Genomic DNA, 24,380 nt, shown 5'->3' with positions numbered 1-24,380 from the left:
AGGTCACACCATACATCAGCATGACTGACCCGCCAATTCACTCCCCCGCTGGCATGCTGTCACGCTGAGCTTAATGTTTCAGTTTGCACACCTTACTTTACTCTGCTGCTCTTCTTTCTGTTTTAAGGAGCGTGTTAACTCCTTCCTCTCTCTCTTACACCCACACTTTATCGTGATGACAACGTATGTTCCTGGCAACTAATTTGCTAGTTGCTTAAACAAGAGAAAAAAAGAGACTAGTCGACTCGTCTAAAGGACAGAAAACCCACTGAAATCTTTTAAAACTGAGACTTTAAATAGATGAAATTAAACATAAAATACAATCAAATTAATATTTGTGTGTATTTTATGAACTATACAAAACTGTCAGTAAAGTGATGCTCGAATGTACTTCACTTTCCACTGTTTATAATGTTGCAAATGCACACGGTGTCAGATTAGTTTGCAGAGTTTTCCTAACCTTGGCAACAGCATCCACAGAACATGTATGCAGTTGTACATTAATATGAGAAGAGTAATGCATTCAGTACATTTCTGGCACCAAGTAGCAAAGGCAGCAGCATGTGAACGTCTAGTCGACTAGTCATGCATATTCCTAACATCAACTGCACTGAAGACTTCATGTGTGTATTTAATTTTAGCCTATTTTCCATATGCATTTATCAGTGATTTATGGTCATGCAGCTGATGTTAAGAAAGCATCCAGTGCTTGGGCACAGTTAGTGATCACACCAGATGCTAGTTATCCTCAAATTTTCAGCCGTGCCTGAACGTGACACACAGAGATCACAGCAGTCAAAAGAGCTGGACTTCTGAGGTCAAATGTGCTTGGTAAACTCTGAGAGATATTTTATTTTGGTTGCATGAGATTATTTGCTCTTTTCTAAAGCTTGTGTGATCGTATTGATTTTTTGAACTGTCTCCAAAATGAATGTTTTGGGTTCAGACATTCAGACAAAACAAGCAATAAATCTCTTGGAAATTGTGATTTCTCACAGTTTACTGATATTTGTTTAGCCAGAGGTTCATTGATAAGTTGACAAAGTGACTCTGATCTAGAGTAAAAGCAGGTGGTAATCACAGAATTTTTGGTTTTCAGTAAGTGTCCTCTTTCATTCAAAGTTATATGATTAACACAAGGCCAGCCATTTAAGACGAGAACATACTACAGTTTCTGGATAAACTACCTCTGTTAATATAAAGGAATTGTAAATGATGTCCTAAACGAATGACTGTCCCATCAATGCTTAAAAAACAAGACATCCAAGTGACATGAAGCATAACTAGTGGGAACGGGCAGCTTGCTGCCTCTGAATCAGTCAGTAACAGTCTCCGCATGTAAGCAAATTTAGCTGTTCAGTTAGCACTACTACTCACAGTGTTCAGATAGTATTTCAGTCATTATCTCATTGTGAGAACTAAACCTGTGACATTTTTCAGACTTTTTGCCCGTCCGCTCTCTAAACAGTTTTCAGGGTTTTTAGATGGGCAGATAGACAAGTACATAAATCACAGAGACGCCCGCGAACTCACTGACGTGCACACCGACACTGAAGTACACACATTCACACACAAACCGTACCCCGCGGCCTGCCAGCCTCTGTGATCCACACGTGTGTGTCAGGGTGACTTACCCTCCTCTCCGCTACATTACCTGAACCAGGCCTGGGGATGATCAACCCACCCACCCACACACACACACACACACACACACACACATACACACACATACATAGAGAAGTATTTACTGCATCACTGCCTCACTCGGCCTCCAGTGACCAGATTGAGCCCTGCTGCTAAGCAGTGAGACATGCCCGTCTAAAGACAGATAGACACTCTGTGTGTCTGTGAGGAAAACAACTTTCAATTAAAAGTTCTGTACTTGTCTTCCTAAACATTAAAGGAACTTAAATGGACCATTTTTCTTTCAAATTTAATGAACAGCACTGCAAAGTAGCTACATACATTTACTCCAGTAAACTTTATTCCTGCATTTGCTTTGTAGTTTCAATCTTCTCTTAATTTCAAAGGGATTTTTTTTCTTTAGTCCATTTAATGGCCAGCTACTCATCAGATAAAAACTTAAAGAGATTAAAATCTTTTATATAGAGAGATCAAATGTTTCATCACTTTAATACACAAGTAAAATCTGACGATGTGTGATCATATAAATATATTAACAAACTTACATTAACAAGTAGGTATTTACTGAGTTATTTGTTGAAGTATCACATGCTTTCATCACTAATGGAACTATAAAGTAAAAAAACACCCTTGAGAGAGTATGCTGTATGAATATGTTTACAAACAATTCCGGAAAAATGATTTTCAATATTAATTATTTAACTTGGCTTATTTCATGTTTAGTGTTGGGAGCTGATATTGGAAACCAACAGAATGGGCATGGAGTCACTTTAATTAAAGGTCAGAAAATAGAGAAAGTGCAATCATATAAATGTCTTGGGACCATAATCAATGAAAAACTGAATTTTGATGAGAATTGCAAACCCTTCAGAAAGGGTCACCAGCTCCTTTACTGCCTTCTCTGCCTTCTTTCCCACACTGACCGTCCTTCTGTTTTATCTTTTTGTTTAGTGGCATGGTTCGGTCAGACCTCTATCACAGAGAAAAACTCAATGAATCAGATACTGGGATGGTCCAGTCATCTGATAGGTGAGTCACAGCCCTGTTTAGCCTCCCTGTACTCTAAACTGGTACAACGGATGACTTTATTCATTCTTAATTATGGTTCCCATCCTCTACGGGGTCAATTTCAGCTTCTTCCCTCAGGATGGAGGTTTCTAGTTCCAAGATGCAGAACAAAGTGTTATAAAACAGCTTTGTTCCTGCTGCTGTCACTAAACTTAATAAGAACTGTTTTTTGATTTGATTCATCTTGTCTAATTATCAAATATGTGTCTGTCAAGTTTAAATAGGTGTGTGTGTTTTGTGAAAGGATCCCAAATGCTATCATTTTTCTGTAAAGCAAATTTACCTACGCGTATAAAATAAAGAAACCTTAAACCTTAAGTTTAAAACATTTTAAATGATTTAAACCTAAATTTTAACCTTTATGAACACCAACTTTGATAAACTTCTGGATGCAGCTGAAGGGCTTTTACACGTCCAGCTGGAGAATCCCATATTTTAGGGGCTAAATCACTATTTACAGGTAGATTTAGCATGTCCATAGTTGCGGCACATCTGCAAACCACTTTGCACCCCTACCTCTACCCAAGCGTATCATTTCAGGCTCCTTCTGAGTAAATCACTGTCACATCTGTTGTCAATTATGCTGGCTCTGTTCTGTGCTCAGGTCTTGCTTCTCTTCTTCCTGCAATATGATACCCAAGTGAAAGAGAGGATAGAAAGCCCCTAAAACAGAGCAATACTGTCAGATGGAAATGACAATCTTTTTGTTATTTATTTATTCTTTGTGTCTGTTGTACGCGTTGCATTGGAAATATTGTGGCAGGTTGACTATAGTGGCAAGTATAAGCAGTGTTAAATCCATATGAACAGTTTCTGTGCATATCTTCCATCTTCATTTTCAAATTTAAGACATCAAGTCACATATAAAAAGAAACCTCAGCATCATCTACCAAACACAATGAAACGGATCACTAACCGCGTGTCTGCTGCACAAACTGTGTTTACCCTTTGCTCAGTTGGTACAGCACCGTCATCCTAATTGGCTGTAATTCATTCTTGTGAACACATGCGACAGATGGGGACTGCTAAGAAAATAACAACAGACCCACCAGGAAGAGCTCCTTTCCCTCATTTTCTTCCTTTTATACATCTCGTCCTAGAAAAGAAGGACATTTTTAGGAAGTAAAGTTAATCTCTCCGTCATCTCTGCCGTCATATTGTTGCTGCTGATGCATGCCACAGATTGCCAGAGCTTTTAGTTAAACCCTAAAAGGAATTGGATGCTGCCTGCCACCTCTCAGCCACAGCATGATCTCACATGTCCTCCTTTAGTTCTTTTTCCACCTTGAATGGAAAATGAAAAACACAAAAAAGGGCTGTTTATTTATTTATTTCATTTAAAAGTTGCATGAGAGCCTTCCCAAGGAGTTTGGCTGTGGTTCTGTGGATATTGAGTGCCAGGGCAGCCCGGGGTTGTTGCTGCAGAAATGCTGTTCCTCATACAAATAGGATTTCTATTTTTTGCAGGGTTATTTATTTTGGATTTTCAGCACTAGACTTCTAATAGCTAAGTGCCTCATGTCCTTATGATGTCTTTCTGTGGAGATGGTCACTGCTTTGCTGTGCCATGCATTATAACCCCCAGTAAAAGGCAAGGCTTGCAGAGTGGTCTCGTTGAATGTGCTTTCATTGGGTGTTTGGAAGCTTCTTCCCTTTTAAGTCTTTGCCATCAATAGTTCAGAAGGCTGTCTTCGGTTCTTCTGAGTTTAACAATAGCTTAATATAGCATTTTTAAAATGTCAGAGTATTGCAGAATACAGCTGTAGGAATAGAAGAAGGCTTTCTGAATTGCTGCACCAATTTAGATTGATCCCCAACAGGAATTGTTCCATAAATATCATGTTTGCTCCTCTTTTTCAGCCATATGACGGTAGAAGAACTAACTGTGTATGAGGTTAAAGCGTTTTCCTTTACAAAAGAATGAAAAATTACGAGTTACAGTAAAAAGCGAGCTGGCCGTCTTTTCTCGATAACTTGTATTGATTGAAAAAAGTTCCAAAATAAAGGTAATCCAGTGATGTAACAACAGCATGTGCTGGACATTGTTTTTGGGTGAAGGACGTCCTTCTTGGTTTTCCAGCAAGGTAAATTTGTGTACAACAGTTAGTAACAAAATACAGGTTAATGGTGAAAGAAAAACAAAATTTAAGAATAAAAATTATTATATTTATTATAATAAAAATCACAGGCATACTTTACAAATGTGCACATGCTTGTGCACACACAAGCGCACCAAAACAAAAGAGAGGCTGCTAATCATTCATAAAAATACTATTCATTGACAGATACATCAACCTGTAGATGATAGTCCATATGACGTGTGAGTCTGCAGGAACAGGACACTTTTCAATTCTTCTCTGAGGACCCCCATAAAAAACAAAAAAGAAATTGTCACAGACAATTGACCTCTAACTCTGGAGGCCATTTCTTTTTACTGACCTAACTTATCAACACTCTATGGGCAGCAATACACGTTGGTAATGGTGACACTGCTAGCAAGAGAGGCTATGGGAGTGAGATAATTAAATCCACTGTGCAACAAATGAGACCAAATGTGTACACACACACACACACACACACACACACACACACACACACACACACACATTAAGTGTTATGTTTAAATAATGAGTGACTGGTAATTGTAATCTTTTGTGTAGCAGACATTGTGTGGCTGTCTGTTCATATCCATTTGTTGTCATTACTGCAATAATGCATCTTGCTTTGTAAGAGAACTTCTGAGTGGACTAGACATTGTACATGGAAAAACGCAGCAGTGTGTTTGCAGGGCTGTTTTTTTGTCTTGGGAAAAACACTAATGTTTCAACTATGTTTGATGGGTATATGAATGGGCATTAAAAGGAATCAAGAAGAATGACTGCTGAATGACTATTTTAGTTGCTATTGTTCTACAAAACAGTATTTTTTATTGTTTTTTTTTCTCAAATTGACACATTTAGTGTCAGTCTAAACAGTGCTTTTGTTCCAATATCAATTAAGTAATTTGTCTTTATGTCAATAGAATGCCAAATAGTCTTTTAATTTTCACACCTTTTTTTTTTTTAAACCTGTGCTTAGCGTCACATTTCTTAAAATGCGTCCCGCTCAGCACACCCACATTCCGTTCTCAGCCATTTCCCGTTGGCCATATTTCCTTTTAGGGTTTTTATTTGTAAGAGAATTCTGATCGTATAGCAAGTAATCATAAATACATTTATTTCTGCCTTGAACTTTAATTCAACCTCCCAAACAGTACATCCCTCATCCTGGAAGGCTCTGCTAATGATTAGTCTGCTCATTTTTTCTGCAGTTTACATGGGGCCTTGAAATAGACTCTTGCGGTATTGTGCTGATGAGTTTCTTCCAAGATAATGAACATTAAGGGACTGATTCTCACTAGACAACCCTCTTGGAGTACAGCAAAGTCAGCTTGGACAGCATTTTCCATGTCTTATAACTCAGAACAGACTGTTCCCTCTTGACTGCAAAGTGTTGGTAAGGGTTATTTCAAAGTGCTGCCCTTATTGTTACCATTAAAAAAGACAGGTTACTGGCAGTTTTCAGCTAAAGTTATATATGCTAGCATAGCCCAAATTTTAACGTGTTCCCTTAAATGCAGCAAGTTGGAACAACAGCTCAGCTAACAGACTGGAGAGACTGTAACCTGTGGTGTAACCTGCAGTGTAAAACTATCCCAAACAGCAGGCTGAATGAAGAGGTGTTGCTCAGTCATAAACCTCCAGCCAGTGGAGCTCAGCATCCCAGCCTTTTGTTCCCCTCGGGAAACCTTTGGCATGACTCCAGTTTGGATTTTCTACATACGGATGCTTTCCTCATTATACTACACAAGAGAGCATCCACTCAAAGGTGGGAAGGTGATTTAAGGGGTCTGCATGGATATTCCTGCCTTATTTTTTTTTTTTTTTAAAGAAAGAAAAGCAAAATCAAAAGCAGGATCACAGTACTGAAGAAGAGAAACCGGCTGTGAAGGTTTTTAGCCCCCACTGTAAGCAATAGTTAATTCAGTGTGAATTTTAGCCACCGGCCCAGGAAACAGATCATATTATGTAACAACCAAATGTAGGGTGCCGCATGCTCACTCCCACGCTGGACAGGATTGTGAGTCTCATATTCTGACAAATATAAAATAGCAGCTCTTGGACGGCAATTAATTTCTTTGCTAAAATAAAGACGATGTGACAGTATGTGACAGCTTTATATAGTTAAATAGGTAAGAGTGAGCACATTTACTACAGAATATCCAACTATAGCTATAGACAAGTAAATATTGCAAGAGAAGACCTATTATTTAAACTTAAATTCCTAGTATATGCGTTTAATGGTGTTATATGTATTATCTAGGGGTTTAAATGTCCTAAATATAACAGCCTTATGCACACTATTCTTGACAGTATAAATAAAGAAGACCTACTGTGCTTGGCCTTATCACACCTCATTTCCTCAGCATTTGCTAGAAAAACACAGTTTGTTCAATTCTGATGAGCTTGAAAGTCAATATCTTTGTTCTGTTACAGAGAACTATAAATTTATATGTAAGCTTTAGTAAAAGAACATGTCATAGTCTGTGGAAGTTCATTTCTAAACTGTGATCTGAACTCATGTCTTCTCAGAGGTCTGTGACATGTGAGTGTGAGCCGTGTGACTTTGCGTTTAAAGTTTTAGAATAGAATAGAATTCAACTTTATTGTCATTGCACATGTCACAGGTACAGGGCAACGAAATGCAGTTTGCATCCATCCAGAAAGTGCTTTAGTCGTGATATAGATATATTACAATATATATTAGCAATAATAGAGATGTGTAAGTATATTACAGAACATTAAGTTTACAACATTAAGTTTTTCTAAATAAGGATTAACGCTGTCCTACCTCATCTAAAGTTATCTACAGTTCCAGACTGATGCAAAAATGCAATCATGGTTACGTCTCCTTACGTAATCAGGAATTCAACATATGATGTGTGTACTGGGAAAAAATATTATGGTTTAAGATCAGCTTGTCAGCAAAGGCAACTAAAGCTTCCATTGTTACCTTCTCTAGTTGTTCTGCTGTTATATCTGTGTTGTAGTTGCAGACTATTTTGCCAAGTGGCAACAATGATGAATCATATATTTTAGTTACTCAAACAAAATATTTTTCACTTAAAAATTTTTACTTAAAAATCATCAAATTTGCCATTAAGAAGCTTCAAAAGGAAAAAACGTTGTCCTGTCCTATACAAGACTCTAAAGATTGTATGTCCATTATTGAGCTCCTTGTACTGTATAATTGTCTTCATAAGACTCAGCATGCAACATATACTTAAAAATTAAGTATTAATCCATTTGGGTGCAGAAAGGGTCACTTTCACAAGTAATTCATAGAGTGGGATGAGCACAGATGCCTTTTCAATTCAATTTAAAACTCAGTGAAATCACTTCATTGTGCACATCAGTGCACAATGAAGTGAGCTTTGAAAAGGAGTTTCCTCACCTTAAAGCCTTTAACATACAGTGCATGCTCTACACTAGTGGAGAGCAGTAAATAAATTAGGTATGTACTAAACTGTCACACTACGAAAGGTCAATTAAAAAAATTCAATAGATCAATTAAAAGATAGAAATCCCCCTCCAGATGGTGTTGACAAGCCTACAGTACTGTAATCCTATCCACTGTGCTCCTCCGAGCTATCGAACTCAAAGAAGTTATTCTTCCTTTTTCCCCTCATGTGTTCTTTGCAACATTTTTATCGCAGTAGCATCTGTTGTGTAAATTGTGGGACCAAACATACTTATACTTAATCTATAGGCATTAGCCATGAGTAACAATGTCCAGTCTTTTAATTTGGCCACACTTGAAGGAGAAATAAGAAACATATTAAGATTAATGGCACAAAACGATTTACTTTGTATCCGTTTGGAGTGCCAGAGCAATGGGCCTCAGTACTTGTAAATCACATTTTTCTGTTTTGTGGAGTACTGTCTGTAGATTAGTGGGCAAAACAGCCATCAATGTAAAATGAAATCTACAACAAAATTAATGATATAGAAAGACAGTTGTCTGAAGCAGCTTTATATAAAGAAAGCAATATCTCTAATAACTGTAATCTTTCCATGTCCTCTTAGTGCCCTGCCTGCAAGCTTATCAGCATAAAAAGCCAAATATTTGTATGCCTTTGATTATTTCATCTTTCTTTATCAAACCAAATAAAACTGACAGGTAGTACTATTGAGAGCTAAAGACAGCCTTCTCTTTTTTGCTTTCTGTTTCAGGCCACTCATATATGCAAGACAACACTTTGTGCATGTCACGCTCTTACCTTAAGTAAACAACATCACTGGCATACAACTCATCCAGCACCTCAGTTAGCCTGGAGTCTTCCCGGTCATGCTGCCTTCCTCATGTTAAATATAGCCCTGTCTTTCCATCAGTTGCTCTTTCACTATCCCTATATATTCCATCAGGACTTGTTCCCATTAGCCTCTCATAGTTTGCATTAACACACCTTTGGGACTGCCAGACCTGTGTGTTATAGATAGAAAACAAGGCTCCATCTTTTATAAGGGTGGTTAAAGTTTTAGGTCTGGAGAGTAATTGTTGTGTAATCATGAGTAAGGGATTAATAATTCATAGAAGCATGCAGACACACACACAGCTACACATGCACATACACACAGTGAATCTCCTCCAATCTCTGTCTGCGTCTCACTGTCTCTGTGTCTTCTTGCTCTCTTCTTCCTCTATTTGCATCTCTCTCCCTGCACTTTTCTCTCCGTATGTCTCTCTATCTCCTTCTCTCTTTCCTCACTAATGGAGTTAGTGAGCGCCGAGGATTAAACAATTAAAACAAAATTCATTTGAATGAATTAAAGAGCAGGGAGCTGCAGCAGCAGACACTTCTGAGGCAAGACGAATTACCTTGCATGGCTGGTTTAGCAGCGTTTTACTGTGGCCCTGTCCTTCCTCATTTACCAAAGTATTAACCCGTGGAAAAGCATTGTTAGTACACAGTGATGCAAAATAGATAGAGGTGTATGTAAGGGAGGAAACGGTAACTTTTCTGAATGGGTAGCATAAGGTTGTTACCCATTAGCCTGCAAAGACCGAAGAATGCATTACCTTCGAACGGATCTCCTTGCTTTTCCCAGTCTTGTTCGAGCAACAGGAGATGCACAACATTTGCAGTCTGGGTTACGACAGACTTCAGACGCTGTTAAGGAAATGCCAAGGCCATCTCTGCTGCTCTGAGAGAGTGTGAAATGAAGATGGAGAGTGTGTCACTCTGCGATGAGAGGTCATTACCTGCTTCTCAAAGGCAGCAGATTATGTCAATTTTACAGGTCACAGTCTTCTGTGCCACAGCATTTTTTTACCCCCTTTGTCTCTGTGACACCTTAACGCCTGGTAATGAGTCCAGAAGTGTCTGGAGTTGAAATGTGCATTAAGGGCTGTGATGCTCAGGAAAAGCAGCTAAATGGGTGTTGCCGGCAATGATTAGGTGTAGCCAGATGGCATCGGGATGAAGCTTCTTGTGCTCAGAGTAACTATTACAATGGCAATGTCTCTCCTGGCAGACAGTCGCTTTATTTGTTTAGAGGTGCAATAATGACTGAATACGCTGTCGGTTGTACATCTTGATAGCTCAGTATCATGATTTGCTGATTCCCAACACCTGACCTCTGGCATACTGAGCTCATGTATTCTGGTGCAACTGAGCCACGTAATCGTACAGTCAGTGAGTTAGCCAGTGGTCACTTAATCCTTTGACATGATTCAAGTGAACTGAGATTTTTACATTTTGCGCAATTACTAAGCTCAAAGGTGAGGGGCTTCTCAGAGGTGACATATCTCAGTGTTTGTGTTTCTGTTGTCACACAAAGACAATCTGTTTTTGGAGTCAAATTGTGCCTTTGTTTCTGTGTGGCATAACTTTCATTACAAGGAAATTGCACAAAATTTTGATTTTCAAAAACAAACATAGCCTTGTCCAAAATGTCTATAGCCTTTTTCAGAAATGCTTCACTCTGGCAGATTGTTGTTCAAAGCATCCTTAATATATTTTTTCTAATGCAAGTAGAATACCCTGTCCTGGATGAGTAGTTCATTTTTGCAGTTTAATCTGCTGCTGTTTGTGGAACGTGTTATTATTATTTTCCATTTACTTTTTCATGTGGCTCTAGCAAAATATGTAGATGACTTCAATCCTCCACACAGTTTTACAGCTTTCAAATTCAGAGTTTATAGTGCAAGTAATTTGGACCGTTGATGTGGTTTTGATTCGATTTCGCTTGATTTTCACTTGATTTTTACATTTCAAACAAACGTTGCAGTGCCTCAGGATGTGACTGCCTCTTAATCAGGCATGTTCTAACTCAGCCTTGTGCTGCCACCTTGCTAACAGTATATTCTTGCTGCTCCTGCTACTTTGTCAATCTTTTTGAATGCTACATCAAGTTTGGGCATGTACGCCTGGTCACCAAAATACGACAAAAACGCGCCACTGCACTTGCATCCTTTTTCATGAAAAATAAGCTCTTTGTGTGTTTTGTCGAAATGATCTGTGACTGAAATGTGTATCTCCTCTGTTAAAGCCGTATCTGAAAAAAGAAAACATCTTGAACGTCTTTCTCTTCCATTTGAAGTGTTTTGAAAACCTTCTGAAAATGACACTCTAATTGTGCACTGAAGCTGTAATACTGCGTTTTAGCTGCTTAGAAAACTGACTTTATTTCTTTGTTTGGGCTTCATGGCAGTTAACTGGCAGGATGGCAGAGAGATAAACTCCATGTAGCCCATGGGAGCACAGTGATGATGAGCTAAACAAACAAGCTAGCAAGCTAACAGTGCTACAGCACAAAGGAGTCAGTGAACACAGCATGTTCTTTAAGCATGGGGAGGAAAGAGAGATGAAGGAGGAGGAAAAATGTTGAACAAAGCATGGGAAACAGGGAGGTGAGAGTGAGGGGAGGGAGGTGTTAAGGGATCTCTGACAGGCTGGCTCAGCTGTGTTTTAGCTAATGGGTGAACTGGCTACTCTGCTGACTCTCCTCTGTGACTGTCGAGATCAACATTTCACTGTAGTAGGTTCAATTATTTTTACCCAGAGGCAGCTGAGTTGTCTCTAAAACAAATCTCCACAGTCCCGACAGATGTAAGGTCAACTCTGGGTTTAAACAGCCAAGAACATTATGAATATCATTACAAAAATATACGAGCAAGGAAAATTGAGTTTAATGTAAGAACAGCATGAGTCCAGGTTTATTGTCTCACTACAGTAACAATGAAAGTGACATCATATCAAAGGCATAATGTGCTGATATGCTCATTTATTCATATTATGTCTACAGAATGATACATATGGTCTGTTTCAGTGTAAAGATTTGTTGAGGAGCGTGTGCGTGTGTGTGTGTGTGTGTGTGTGTGTGTGTACTGGTGAGCACTTGATTTATTACCACCTCCAATGACTGCATGCTGATTTAAGAGCATCTTCATTGCAATAGGCACTTTCTGGGTCATGTGAGAGTTGGCATCCTTTAGATTTATATATCAACCCCTCACACACCCCCTATACACACCCGTGTGAGCACATTTGTATGGAAAAGCGTAATATATGTGAGGACACAAAAAGAGAAAAGGAGGATATAGGAGGTAGTTTGTATGTGTTTGCTTGTGTGTGTGTTTTGCCTACCTTTGTGCTGTCAACAGTAAAGCCCAGTTGAAGCCTATTTCCACTGAGAGAAGGCCAGCAATATGTTTTGGACCAATGCTGCAGCTAAGATAAGATCCACGGTACTGCAGTCACAATCTGATCCTGCTGCTGTGCCAGAGGGCAAAATCCAATTTCCTCCACGCTGCAGGGGGAAAAAAGCAAAACGAGAAAAGCAAAAACAGTTTTTTTAATCAATGATTAATATTTTGCAGGAGATTACTACTTAGCTTTTAAATACTGTAGTAACACAAAGTACAGCAGCTAATATTTTGTGTACTCTCAGTGGGTTTTTTTTTTTTTTTAGAAGAATAATTGTCTGGCACATCTTTAACCTGAGCCTTTGTCTCTCCCTGGCCTTCTTCCACCAGGCCATGTTTGCCTTCTCGCAACATGACATTTGGAGCGCAAATTGTCTGGCCTTTCAGAAGGCCGGACTGTCTAGCTCATACTGACAAGACGCACAAAACAGTCTCTCAGATAACTGCTCCGTCCTCAATTATTAGGCTTCTTTGAACTGATTGTTCCCTGCACTGCACGTCTGTCATCTGCAGGAGATAAGCAGCGCAACTCACAGCGCAGCTACAACTTGGCTTGTTGATTTGCCACCAGACTTTGTCACTGTGTCACTCTGGGTGGTGAGAAACACTTGCTCATAGGTCAGCATGAGACCGTCAGACCCAAGCATCAGAACGTATTCAGGTCACGTAGGCACGACGGTGCTGTTAGGCTTGGGACTCTTCTGCAAATGTCTGCATGAGGTGGTAGTGAAACCAAAACAGAAGAATGCAAGAGCAGTAGTGTAAAGAATAAATTCAAATGTGTTTGTCTTGCCTAATTATAGAATGTCCAACTTTCCAACCTGGGGGCTTTTCATGCTTCATGTTGATTGATTTTCGGAGGAGGCCCCGTCCCCCTGTCCGTGCACCATGTCTGATTAAAGGTGAGCCAGTGGGTGTAGTGCAGCAATATACTGTAAATATTTGGTTCTTGATGACAAGTTACATTTTTACTGAAATGCACATGCTGTGTAAAAAAAAGGCAAATAAAGGCATTTTATTTTTAAGGAAGATGGGAAGATTTAATGTAGACATGACACTTTAGTGTTTTCTTTTGTTGAGTCAGTGCTTTCATTTTCTGTGATTTGCTGGTTTGGTCGTCTTAGGGCCTTTGCACACAGAGTACGCTATAAACAAATGACGCAATATCCAAAAATGTTGAAATCCAAACTTGTTGTTTCATTTATATACACACCAAAAGTGTTGCGTTTTGCAAAAAAATTGTCACACTACCAAAAAAAATGAGTCGACCTCAGCTGGTCCTGATGTTTCCAGACAATAACAGGAAGAAACAGATTCTGGATTCATCCAAATCTCAAGAGAATTTCATGGTTTGATTCAGTAGTTGAAGCTGGATCATACTCACTTATGTACATATTTCGGGATGTCAGTGTGGCAGTTTGAGCTCTTGTTGGCAGAGCTCAGACCGCATCCGAGGAGGCAGAGAAATTATTTCAGGGAGCCAGTTGACCCACAGCAATGTCTGGCTGTGTGTCTGTGGTAAAATAATTGTTCTGCTATTTTCATATCATTGTATAGTCAGTACCAGTGCACTTTTTGAGCTACAAGCGCACTTATTGCCAAATACTGTGGTGTGATTGGTCAGAAAAATTGAAAAATTGAGCTTTAGTGGGAAAAAATGCTGCAAATTCATTCTGCGAAATTACGAAGTCCAAAAGTTGTTTTGATCACACAAATTTTAAATGTCCAAACTAGAAAAAACTGTTAAAGTAAGATTAGTGATGTCCCCCTTGGTGGCATTCAGCATCAGTCTGAAGTGAGTGTCCTTTCAAGCACGCAACCCATAATTTTGGATGCTCAGCAAAATCAGGGAAACTGCTGATTTACCAAATCAGCAGTTTCCGACAGTCCAGTGTGAGGTTTATACAATGCGCTGTATGTATGTGTAAAACCTAACTCTGTGTTTTGGACTACTTGAGGACATTAAAGTTTTACCCTGCTCTTCATTATTTTGTAGTGTTACTGGTTAAAATTGCATGTATCTTTTGTGTACTTTCTTCCCAGTGTGTGGTGCTGTTCCAAGATGCTTTAAGCCAATGTTCTGACTTATTTGATTTAGTGAAGTTTGTATTCCAGTAACCTCTTCCAAACTTCTTACCCCCAGTGGTGTTATGTTGGCTAAACAGTAGTAGTTTTCTGTTTTTACATTGAACATTAAATATGAAGTTTGGAAATACAAAGAAGAGAACATAATTAATACGTGTGTTTTTGTAAGCCACACGCATGGGATACTTTTATTTAATTATGTCATTTTTTTGTTTGGTTGGTTGGGGTTTTCTGTTATGATGTGTTGTTCAGTTTTGGCTAGTTTCTGTTTTTTGGGGGGTTTTTTTACCATCTGGGCAGCTCACACTAATGGAAAGGTTTGTAGTTCTAAACCTGTGTCCAGCATCATTAATTAACTTGGAATCCACAACATTTCTGAAACCAATCTATACGAAGCCACAAAGAAATCACAGAAATATTTGCATTTAGTCATAAAGATGTGATAAAGACGACCTGCTGAAGTTCAGACCAAGAATCAGAACGTGGAAAAAAAGATTTAAATGATTATGGACATGGCACTGATGTTGGTCAAAGATGGGCTACTGTGAGTAATTCAGAAACTGCTGATCTACTTCAGCACTTCAACAGCAGATCTTTCCAAACAAACATTTCTAAAGTTTGTGGAGAATAGTCTGAAAAAGAGAAAATATCCAGGGAGTGGACTGGACTGGGTTTTGTTTGCTTGTGTTTTCTTTAGTTTGATACAATATTTGTAACTGTTGTTCACCTTTGTGTACCCTCAGTTTTTGACATATTTGCATCACAACGCAAAAATGATCTATTCTTGTCATATTCTTATCTTCCATGCTTAACTACTGCTTATGTGTCAGTCCTGCATAAAACCCACAGGTGTGGCCGGTAGTTTTAAAGCTAAGACATATAAGCTGCTTCTGCTTACATCTATCTTATGACAAGTGCAAAACCTTCAACCAGTGCCAGTGTTTGTGCAGCTTGACAGGCTGGGCTGTTTGAATCCAGAGTGGCAGAGCTCAGCAAGTTATCAAATATTCTGCAGGCTATAATTCATGTTAAGGTAGATTAGACAAACTTGGTCATACAGTTCGGATCACTTATTTCTGTATTATTTGTTGCCAGATACTCTGCAAACAATTCCACATAAATGAAATGGGGGGGAAAAAAACAAATTAGAATTTATATGGTTTCTTGAGGACACAGCCAAAGTGCATCAGTAGTTCATCAAGCATGTGGCCCAGAGAGGCAGCGCTACAGTAGCACCATCTGTATGTAATCCTCTGTTGATTAGCATGTAGCGCTACCCTACCGTATTTCTCAGCTAGCCAGCTCCTCTTGTCGCCCCCAGAGTCTTAATCCTTCCTCCGCCTGTTGTGTTTCTGCTCCACTGGGGACCAATCGCGCCAATTCCACTCATCGAGCTTGATAATTAGCGACAATTGTAAAAGTAATTTACAAACTCAAGCGATGCCATTGAGCAAATGGTGCCAATTAACTAGAGATGCTAATGTGGGCAGAAATGCGGAAAAGCAGCATCCGACCTCCATTACAGTCAGAGGAAGAGGGCCAGGAAGCTGTCCTCTGCGTGTCAGGGAGAATTGTCCAGGGAGTAGAGGGGAGGCATTGCACATTGTTCAGCTGGGCTTGTCACTACGCTGCAGATTAATCCCACAGTACAAGTATCGTGACCAGGGCAACAACATTTTAATTTACATTTCAGACTATTAGCCAATGCCCTCTTTTAGAGTCGCACTAATATGTTTCAACTCCTACGCTGAAAACATCTCAAGTTGGACTTTTTTTATTTTATTTAAACACACTTCTTGTCCGTTTAAATTAAAAGACTGTGTGCAGCAGAAAAAAGCAATATTCACAAAGCTAGCTGAGATACTAGACATCAATACTAATTCTTAGCAGTTAACAGTTCAAGATGACTTTACACAAGAGCTTATAAAGTGATCAAGTTCAGAAGAGTTTGCCCATAAAGTAGCTGGTTCACACTCGGTGAGTTGATTTATGGAATGTGAAAATGTTTATTTATTTATTTATTTTTAACTGTGAACTAATTATTACCTACAGCCTGCAGGTGTGCTCCATTTATTTAATTGAGTAAAATACAAAAACAGGATTTTTTGGCTCAGGTTTCACAAATTGGTTATTAAGCATGTCTAAATCTCCAACAAGAGAATGTGATATCAAGTTAACAAAACTGGCCAAGTTGAACCCACAACAGAATTGTCATGTGATTACACAATCTTTTAGGAAAGCAGTCTGCTCTTTACTAAATTTAGTAGTGCTGGAATAGTCTATATTGTCACTCCAGATATGAAGAAAAGTGCACTGGGTAGTGAGAACATGCAATGCGGACAACATAGACAAGCTACATTGTTCATCCTTCTTTGTTTTACTAAAATGGATCTCTAATTATTTGAACTGAAAACCCTGCCGTCTCACTAAGAGTAGTGTTACTATGATTCAGTTCAATGCATCCACCTTTTTCAGAGCTGGAAAACAATCAGTAATTTGACTAATCCAGTGTAAGCAGGAGGGAGGCTTCTGTTTAATGGTACAGTTTGCCTTTTATTGTGGAAATATCTCCTTTCCCTTCCTCTCCTCCTTCCCTTTGTCTTTCCCCCTTCTCCGGGATTAAAACAGGAGGTGTATTCCCATTCTGTCAGTCACATTCAGTCAGCCTCCGAGGCCTCAGCCTCTATCAGTGTAAACAGAAGAGGGGGAACAGTGTTTGGTGTTTTCTCCTGTCTAAAAACCTCCTTTTGGTGTCTCTTTGATCCTGGGTGCTGGAATAGTAATTGCTATCACTTATGAAACAAAATGACAAGCGCTGCCAACAGCTTAGCAATGCAAATACAAAGGAAGAGAGAAGGCAGCAGGGATAGAGGTCTGTGAAGAAGAGTTAGCTCGGGCTGTGTCAAGGTCTTTAGATTGCAGCTGATGCTTCTGATTGCGATTGGAAAGGCTGTGAGAAAAAGCAATTATTTTTATATTTATACACATAATCTTAAAAAAATGATGATCCACAGGAACCATCCTTCTGTCACAGCTGTTTTTCTCTTGCATTATTTCAAAGTAGAGCCATAGGCAACTCTACATGCTTTGTTTGTTCGAGGGATATATAGCATCCTCACACATAATGCGTTTAAGCACTTTGGTTTCCTGTTGAAAAGCCTTTTGGAATCACAATTAACCAAGAATCAAGCACAGCACTGATAATGCAAGGGAACAGAAAAAATGTCTATATGGGAACTCTTTCCAGGAAAGCAGGGAGCCAGCCCTACCAGGAGCTGAGTCCTGGCCTTTCTGGCTTACATAAAGTGGACGCAGCCAAAGCCAAAGCAGCAATGGCCGGATGCTGATTATTTCAAACAGCATACAGACAGACAGAAATGAAGGAACTGGATGGCTCCTCTTCCCTCTTTAAAGCTGGTGGAAGTGGATAAGCCCCTGGTGTTATTCACAGTCTCCCTCTGACATCTTCTGTTGATGTTTATTTAAATGGTGCTCAGATCGGTGTGGAAATCGTCCCATTGCGAATGCCCAGCAGGACACAAAACAGCTGGGCTCTGGAAGGGAAACAGAGAAAGCCAGAGAGAGGGAGAGAGAGAGAGGAGAATTTCTGAAAGGACAGAGGGAGGAAAAAAGAAGAAGAGGGGCAGAAAACTTGAGGGTTTTATGTAAAGGAAGGGATCTGTGTGAAATGTATTTTGTGTAATGAGACGCCCCAATTCTGCTCTTTCAAACAGCGTTACCTGGAGCTGGAAAATAAAAATCTCTTCTCCTGCCCATCCCCCGTGGAGACGGCTGTTCTCGGCTTGCAGCGAGCCTATCCTCCATTTCACAAAAACACTCCGACTCTGTATTTTGTCAGATTTAGACATTGGGCTGGTCGTCAAGAGGGGGTGTCATTTCAGAGCTCCTGCTAAAAGATGGCTGTGTCTTTTAGGACATACTGACACGGAGCGTTAATAATGTAGCTCTGCTTTCTTCAGACACAACCAACCGGCTATCAAAAGAAATGTCCCTTCACTCAATAACCGGCTGCTCTCTTTTGTGCTGTATTATGTTCCCAGACTCAGTGGGGTTTGTTCCTTCTGCATGAAGGTGTGGGACACCCATTTCGCTCTTATAACATGGCAACACTGTTGTCTCTATGTGATGAGCATCATTTGACAGTCCCCTGCCTCAGCATCCTCAGCATCCAAGTCCATTTACAGCCAGCTCATTCACTTTATTGCCATCCGCTGATGGCAGCACTTTGAAGTGTGTGCTAAAGAAGGGTGGAGTGGGGGTGGAGGAGGTTTAATTGGCTGTATTAGTTGATTTGCTTCTCTTTCTTGTTCTATGTACCCCCCAGTCACAGTGAGTCGGATTAGGCGACCTACATTTTATTTCTTCTTTTTTTCCCCCTCACATCTTGATTCGGAGCTTCAAGTTTGTCTGCATGTCTTGCTTAGGTTCCTCTAACGGATCCCAGGTTATCTCCAAAAGATTCTCTCAAAATAGGTTTTACTAGATTGATTTGTGTGAATAAAAATCTGATAATAAGACCCTGTTGGTGCCCAAGTCCATGGTCTTCTGTGTTTCCTCTGACATGTGTTAATGCGGGTTACAGGGAAAGTTAAATTTGGCAACTTCATCTTTATGCACATGACAATGATTGACAGCTCGCTGTGGGTAATGATGTGTTCCATTTCACAACATGTCTCCCACAGCAGTTGCCCTCGGAGAGGTTTTGATGTTTGTTTTGTTTGAAATGCCTATATGCTCTTGTACATCTAGCGTAGCATCTCCTGCTGTATGTTTGGACCAGATGAAGCTTCCGTGTGGGGAACGACAGTCAACGCAATCACTTTAAAGAGAATTTATGGGGGAACAGAGTGTCTATGTATAATTTGTTGCCCACTTTCTAAACTCTATTCTTCTATGAAATGTACCCTTTTAAAAGAAGTATATAAACGCCTATGCAACTCTGTGACACTACAAAGTCTTATTTATAATATTTCAGCATTGAAAACTTGATATTTAGTATTTTGTTGAAAAAGTGTAACACTTTTAGATTTTGGTCATTTAATTTTATTAGTATTAATAATATAGACACTATTAATTTATCTACAGAAATTATTGTGTCACTTTAGGAATGTTAAATATTCGATGGACATTATTGCAGTCATCTTTATTCCAGGGAAGAAGGCGCACTGTCAGAAAAACAAAAACATAAAACATGAGTGATACAAAAGTGAACCGTTAAACATGAATAACATTAGAATTTAAACCATATTTTTAACTGAAAGAAGTCATATTTGTATTAAACCAAATTATTTGTATTAGACCAAATTAACACTTTATTTAGTCAGACTCAAAATAAAGTCAGTTTTAGTTTGTACTAGTCAAACTAGGACTGAAACTGATTCTTTCTAATCGGTGTAAATGACAGTGAGTTTCCTTTATTTTTGACCTAAAAACTTCTCCTAAAGGAATATTTAATGTAATCATTTTAATTGCAGCGTGTCACACATGCCGTAATATCAAACAGAAACCGATCCGTTCCGGCTTAATTTAACAGCTTAGAAAACTCTTAACATAAAAAAAAAAGCTAAGAACCACACAGAGTACTTAATTCAGGATTTGCCAGCCTCATATTAAATTTGAAGCATTATGTGATGTGGAACTCTGACCTGAACTAAAGAAATTGTGAAGTACAGCCCTCTTTTCTGTGTATGCAGTAGTACAGCGTTCAGGTTCAAATGTAGGGAGGTTGATGTTACAGCTAACCTTGGCTATGCGCCCTGCATGGCTGCCCCTGTAAGCCATCAGTCTGCTGGGAGTCTGACTGAAATATTAAAGAGCCTGCCTGTTCGCCTACTGTTGGGCCTCAGCATGAAGCAACCAGGCTGTAGTGAGTAGTATATGTCACAGGTACAGTAGAGCTGTAACGGATGGAGACCAAGGTGAAACAAGAGCGCAAGATTATTCTCAGAGTAATGGACATATTACCATCAATCCTTTGATATATTTACCCATCTATCTATACATTTGTGACTGACAGGACCTGCCTTCAGTACGTCATGTTTGCTGCTGAGGAAGGAGGACTAAAGTAAAATACTGCCAGGGTATAAATACATCCTGCTATTATAAAAAGCAATGCCCTTGCAGCGGTGAAAAGAAGTTGGAAGTCACCTCTTCCTGTCATACATCACTGTACAGCACACCGGGCCTCATAATGTAATAAAACACTTCAGCACAGTTTCCCATATTTGTCCAATGCCAATGTTCAGTGCCAGTGCAACAAGTACTGTGCCCTTCATGTAGCTATGTAGAAAAATGTAAGTAAGGTATCAAGGTCTGACATTCATAAAAGTTTCTATTGATTTCTTGTCTGATTTTTCCAAGGAAAAAAAACTTGCATTTTTATTAACCCATTTCTAAGTCTTATCCACCATTCAAGCAATGTTCAGTTTTTTTGAAGAAAAGCAGTGAAAGAAAGCCCTCGACTTTGTCATCGTGTAGTTATAAAAACCTCAACGTGTTGCTTTTTTAATATGGGCTTGACAAAAATCTGAGAAATGCACTGACATTGGAACAACAAAATCGTAACCTTTCAGTAAGTTTTAGGTCATTAGGAGGTCATCCTTATAAAGAAAGATTATGTGTGTTAATATGTGTTATTTCTCAGGAGAGAGGAACAAAACACAGGAGACTGGGTAAACGTATGAAATCCAAATCTTGATGTTATTTGAGCATTTTGCTGGATGATCTTGTGTTACCTTTTCTGGACCCACTCATTACTGGTGCCCTCGTTACAACAGCAGATTGTATCTATTCAAATGAGTAAGAGGACTTCAGTGTTAAGGCATTGTGGCCAGTGTTAAGTCAAAGTATTGTGTGTTCAGTATCAGCACTTTGTGATGTACCTTTACAATGGTAACTTATTTATGTGGATAGAAAACATACAGCAGACAGCCTTACATTTCTTTCATAATGAATTGATGCAGTCACTTTTCAGGAATGGAGGAGAATGGGTGGGGGAAGTGTGAAGGTTGATTTGCATTCATGTGTCATGGTTAGATGTGTGATTAGAATGACTCCCCTCCCTTCACTGCACATAAACACACTTCCCTGCCTCCTCCTCCTCTTCCTCCTCCTTCTCCTACGCCTTCACCTCCCGGGGTAACAAATCTGTTTGGTCCTGAACCCTCCATTGGAGGGATGCAGTTGTGAAAGAACCGAGGCAGGAATCAAGACCCCTGAGATTAGAACCATGAACAAGGAAAAAAGAGGCAGGGACAGACAGAGAGAGAGGGAGAGAGAGAGAGAGGAAATAAATGATGTGAGTCTTTTTAAAAACTGCTTTTAAGTTATGATGAAACAGCAGTTGCTCGGGTAAAACATGCTGATAGAGGAATTTAGGTTTTGATCTATTGCTTTGGCTGTCATTCTGAAGGCATTCTATGTTCTTATCAGTATTCATATGGTTGCACAGATAAACTTTGGCAACATGTTTAACATCCTGACAACAGGCTATTGAGTGCAGAGAAAGTAATCAGGAAAATTGTGTAAAGAAAACAAAGAGCAGCGAGTGCATGAGAGGAAGGGCGGGTGGGGAGAAAAACAGAGAATATTGACACTTGACTGATATCTCTTAGTAGGATAGGGATTTGATTAAATGCGTATAACTAAGTATGGGTAACTGCTAGAGAAATGGGGTCTGATGCCACAAAGTGCAGGAAGTGTGGTTAACAATGACCTTAATGTGCTGCTTCCAATTAATTTTAAACTGCTGTTAGAGCGTTTGCTTCATTACCTTAACCAGCTGGAAAAACCTTTTGGTGCTTTTCTAAGCTTGCGCCACGTTGTTCTGTTCAGCATCAAGGTCTAAAATGTCTTTCTCTGTCGTGAAATATGTGAGCAGCTATTTTATGGAGACAATTCTCTGAGGATGAATGTCCTCAACTTTGGAGAACCCCTGACTTTATTTTTTCCAAGTCTGTTCCTCAGTGGATAAATCCCTAAAGAGTTTAACTTGTCCTCGTTTTTTTTTGTGATTTAGTTCACTTCATAACAACGTTTACATTTCTAAATAATATCTTATTGACCTGAGTAGATACCCTCGACTTCTCACCACATTTATAGTCCTGACATTCATTTTATTTTAATTTAAAATTATTTTTTGACATGAATTGGCATGATACATCATACACAAGATTGAAATAGTATTTCACCGAAACCAAAATGTATCAAGACAAATATTAGTAATAAGTAATAAGTCAGAGTGAAGTACAAATAGTGATGTTTTTTCAGTCACTACATTTCAGCAGCCTTAAGATTTTATTTGGTGCAGTCGGGTAAAAATGTTATATTTTGCATTTTCTGTTTGCTTTTGAAAAAAGAAAAGGGAAGCTGCAGAATGGTTGTGAGGAAAAAGCAGTATGAATGCAGGATATAAAACATTCATATCATTCAAAATAACTTCTGTTGAACTTTGTGTTTAGTTAAATGTTAGCACAAGAAGTCAGTAAAATAAGATGTAAATGGTTTAAGCACTATGCGTCCTGTACCTCAGCGTTGTAGAGATGTCAAGCGTGAGTCTGGTCCACCATCATGTGGTCGCCCCATCGCCAACAACTACTACTACCTGTTTGATTGCTTAGAAGCCAGTATACTTAAATCCCAGTACCCCAGAGGATGATGTCACCTTTATCGAACATTCACTTAAACTGATATTCACAATTCTCAGCATTTTTATGATGGTGAATTAAAATGAAAAACAAACTGAACAGTGTGTTTGCAAAGCTGCACAGAGCAGTACACCATTTGTAGAAGTGTCATCAACCTGTAGTACCAGGTATGATAGGGCAGTGGTTTTCAAACCTTTTGTGGTTAAGGTGCACATCGACTCATATCTGCATAAAATAGCCTATCTGCCATCTGACAAGGCACCAATCCTTCTGTTGATTGTATTGTCAGATGAAAGCAATTCTGACCTATGATACTTGCAATTTTGCACTCTGAAGTAAACTCCGCTAGCATATGACTTGCTGCCATAACCTTATCAGATATTTTCCCACAGTCCAGATGACTCATTTTTATGTGGATATTTGTTTTCCCATTCCTTCTTTAGGATGTGGGTCACACTAGCCATTATTTGGTTTTCTCCTCTCTAGATAGTGATCTGTTTTCCATCCTCACAAATTTTGTTACCCTCCTTGCTATCATTGAGGGCCTTTGATGTGTCATACTGAAATAACATTCACCACATGGCAGCTGCGCAAGTGTCGCAGAAGATTTTTCACTTTCTAGTGAGAAACAAATACCTCCGAAGCAGACTTTTATACTTAACTAAACTAAAAACTAAAACTATGTGTTGAAAAATGCCAACAAAACCAGCCTGAAGACACTTTGGTGCATACTGTAAGTTGTCTATTTGTCCGTTCATATTTCTTCTGAAGCTCCCAAAGTATAATAAAAACAAATAAAACTGAAAGTAATAAAAACTTAAATAAAACTTTTTTAAAAACCCAAGAACGAAGGTTGGTTTTCTTTTGTTTGTTTGCGTCTGTTTTTGTTTGGGGGTTTTTGGGGGGGTTTGTGGAATAGTAAAATAGCAGTAAATCTGTCATTTTTTATACAGTTATAATGATGTATTGTTGATTCCACAGCACACCTAGATTTGCCTTATAACACACCACTGGGGGGGGAAAAAACAGCATTACACTGTAATTCTTTTTTTTTTTTTTTTTTTTTCGATTTGCTTGGTGGTGTTCTGAGACTTCTAGCTACCGTTTCAGCTACTGTACTCAGATATACACATGTTTCTACTACATTGTACTGTCTACTGTGTATGTGCA

The 24,380-nt window shown here is 39.1% G+C and overlaps 1 protein-coding gene and 1 long non-coding RNA gene across 5 annotated transcripts in view; one reads left to right on the top strand and one right to left on the bottom strand.

Annotated features, from left to right (window-relative positions):
• ntrk3b (neurotrophic tyrosine kinase, receptor, type 3b) overlaps nucleotides 1-24,380 on the top strand; it is a 210,592-nt gene that overhangs the window by 127,811 nt on the left and 58,401 nt on the right. The window lies entirely within an intron of this gene.
• On the bottom strand, nucleotides 4,902-16,858 carry LOC102079506 (uncharacterized). Its single transcript, XR_265672.4, has 4 exons — nucleotides 15,827-16,858; nucleotides 12,401-12,563; nucleotides 9,832-9,956; nucleotides 4,902-5,069 (listed from the first exon to the last, which is right to left on the bottom strand). It is a non-coding gene; the product is annotated as an uncharacterized LOC102079506 (long non-coding RNA).

Source organism: Oreochromis niloticus, linkage group LG1 (assembly GCF_001858045.2).
Source record: "Oreochromis niloticus isolate F11D_XX linkage group LG1, O_niloticus_UMD_NMBU, whole genome shotgun sequence".
NCBI lineage: Eukaryota > Metazoa > Chordata > Actinopteri > Cichliformes > Cichlidae > Oreochromis > Oreochromis niloticus.
This window is presented reverse-complemented; position numbering and strand designations above follow the sequence as displayed.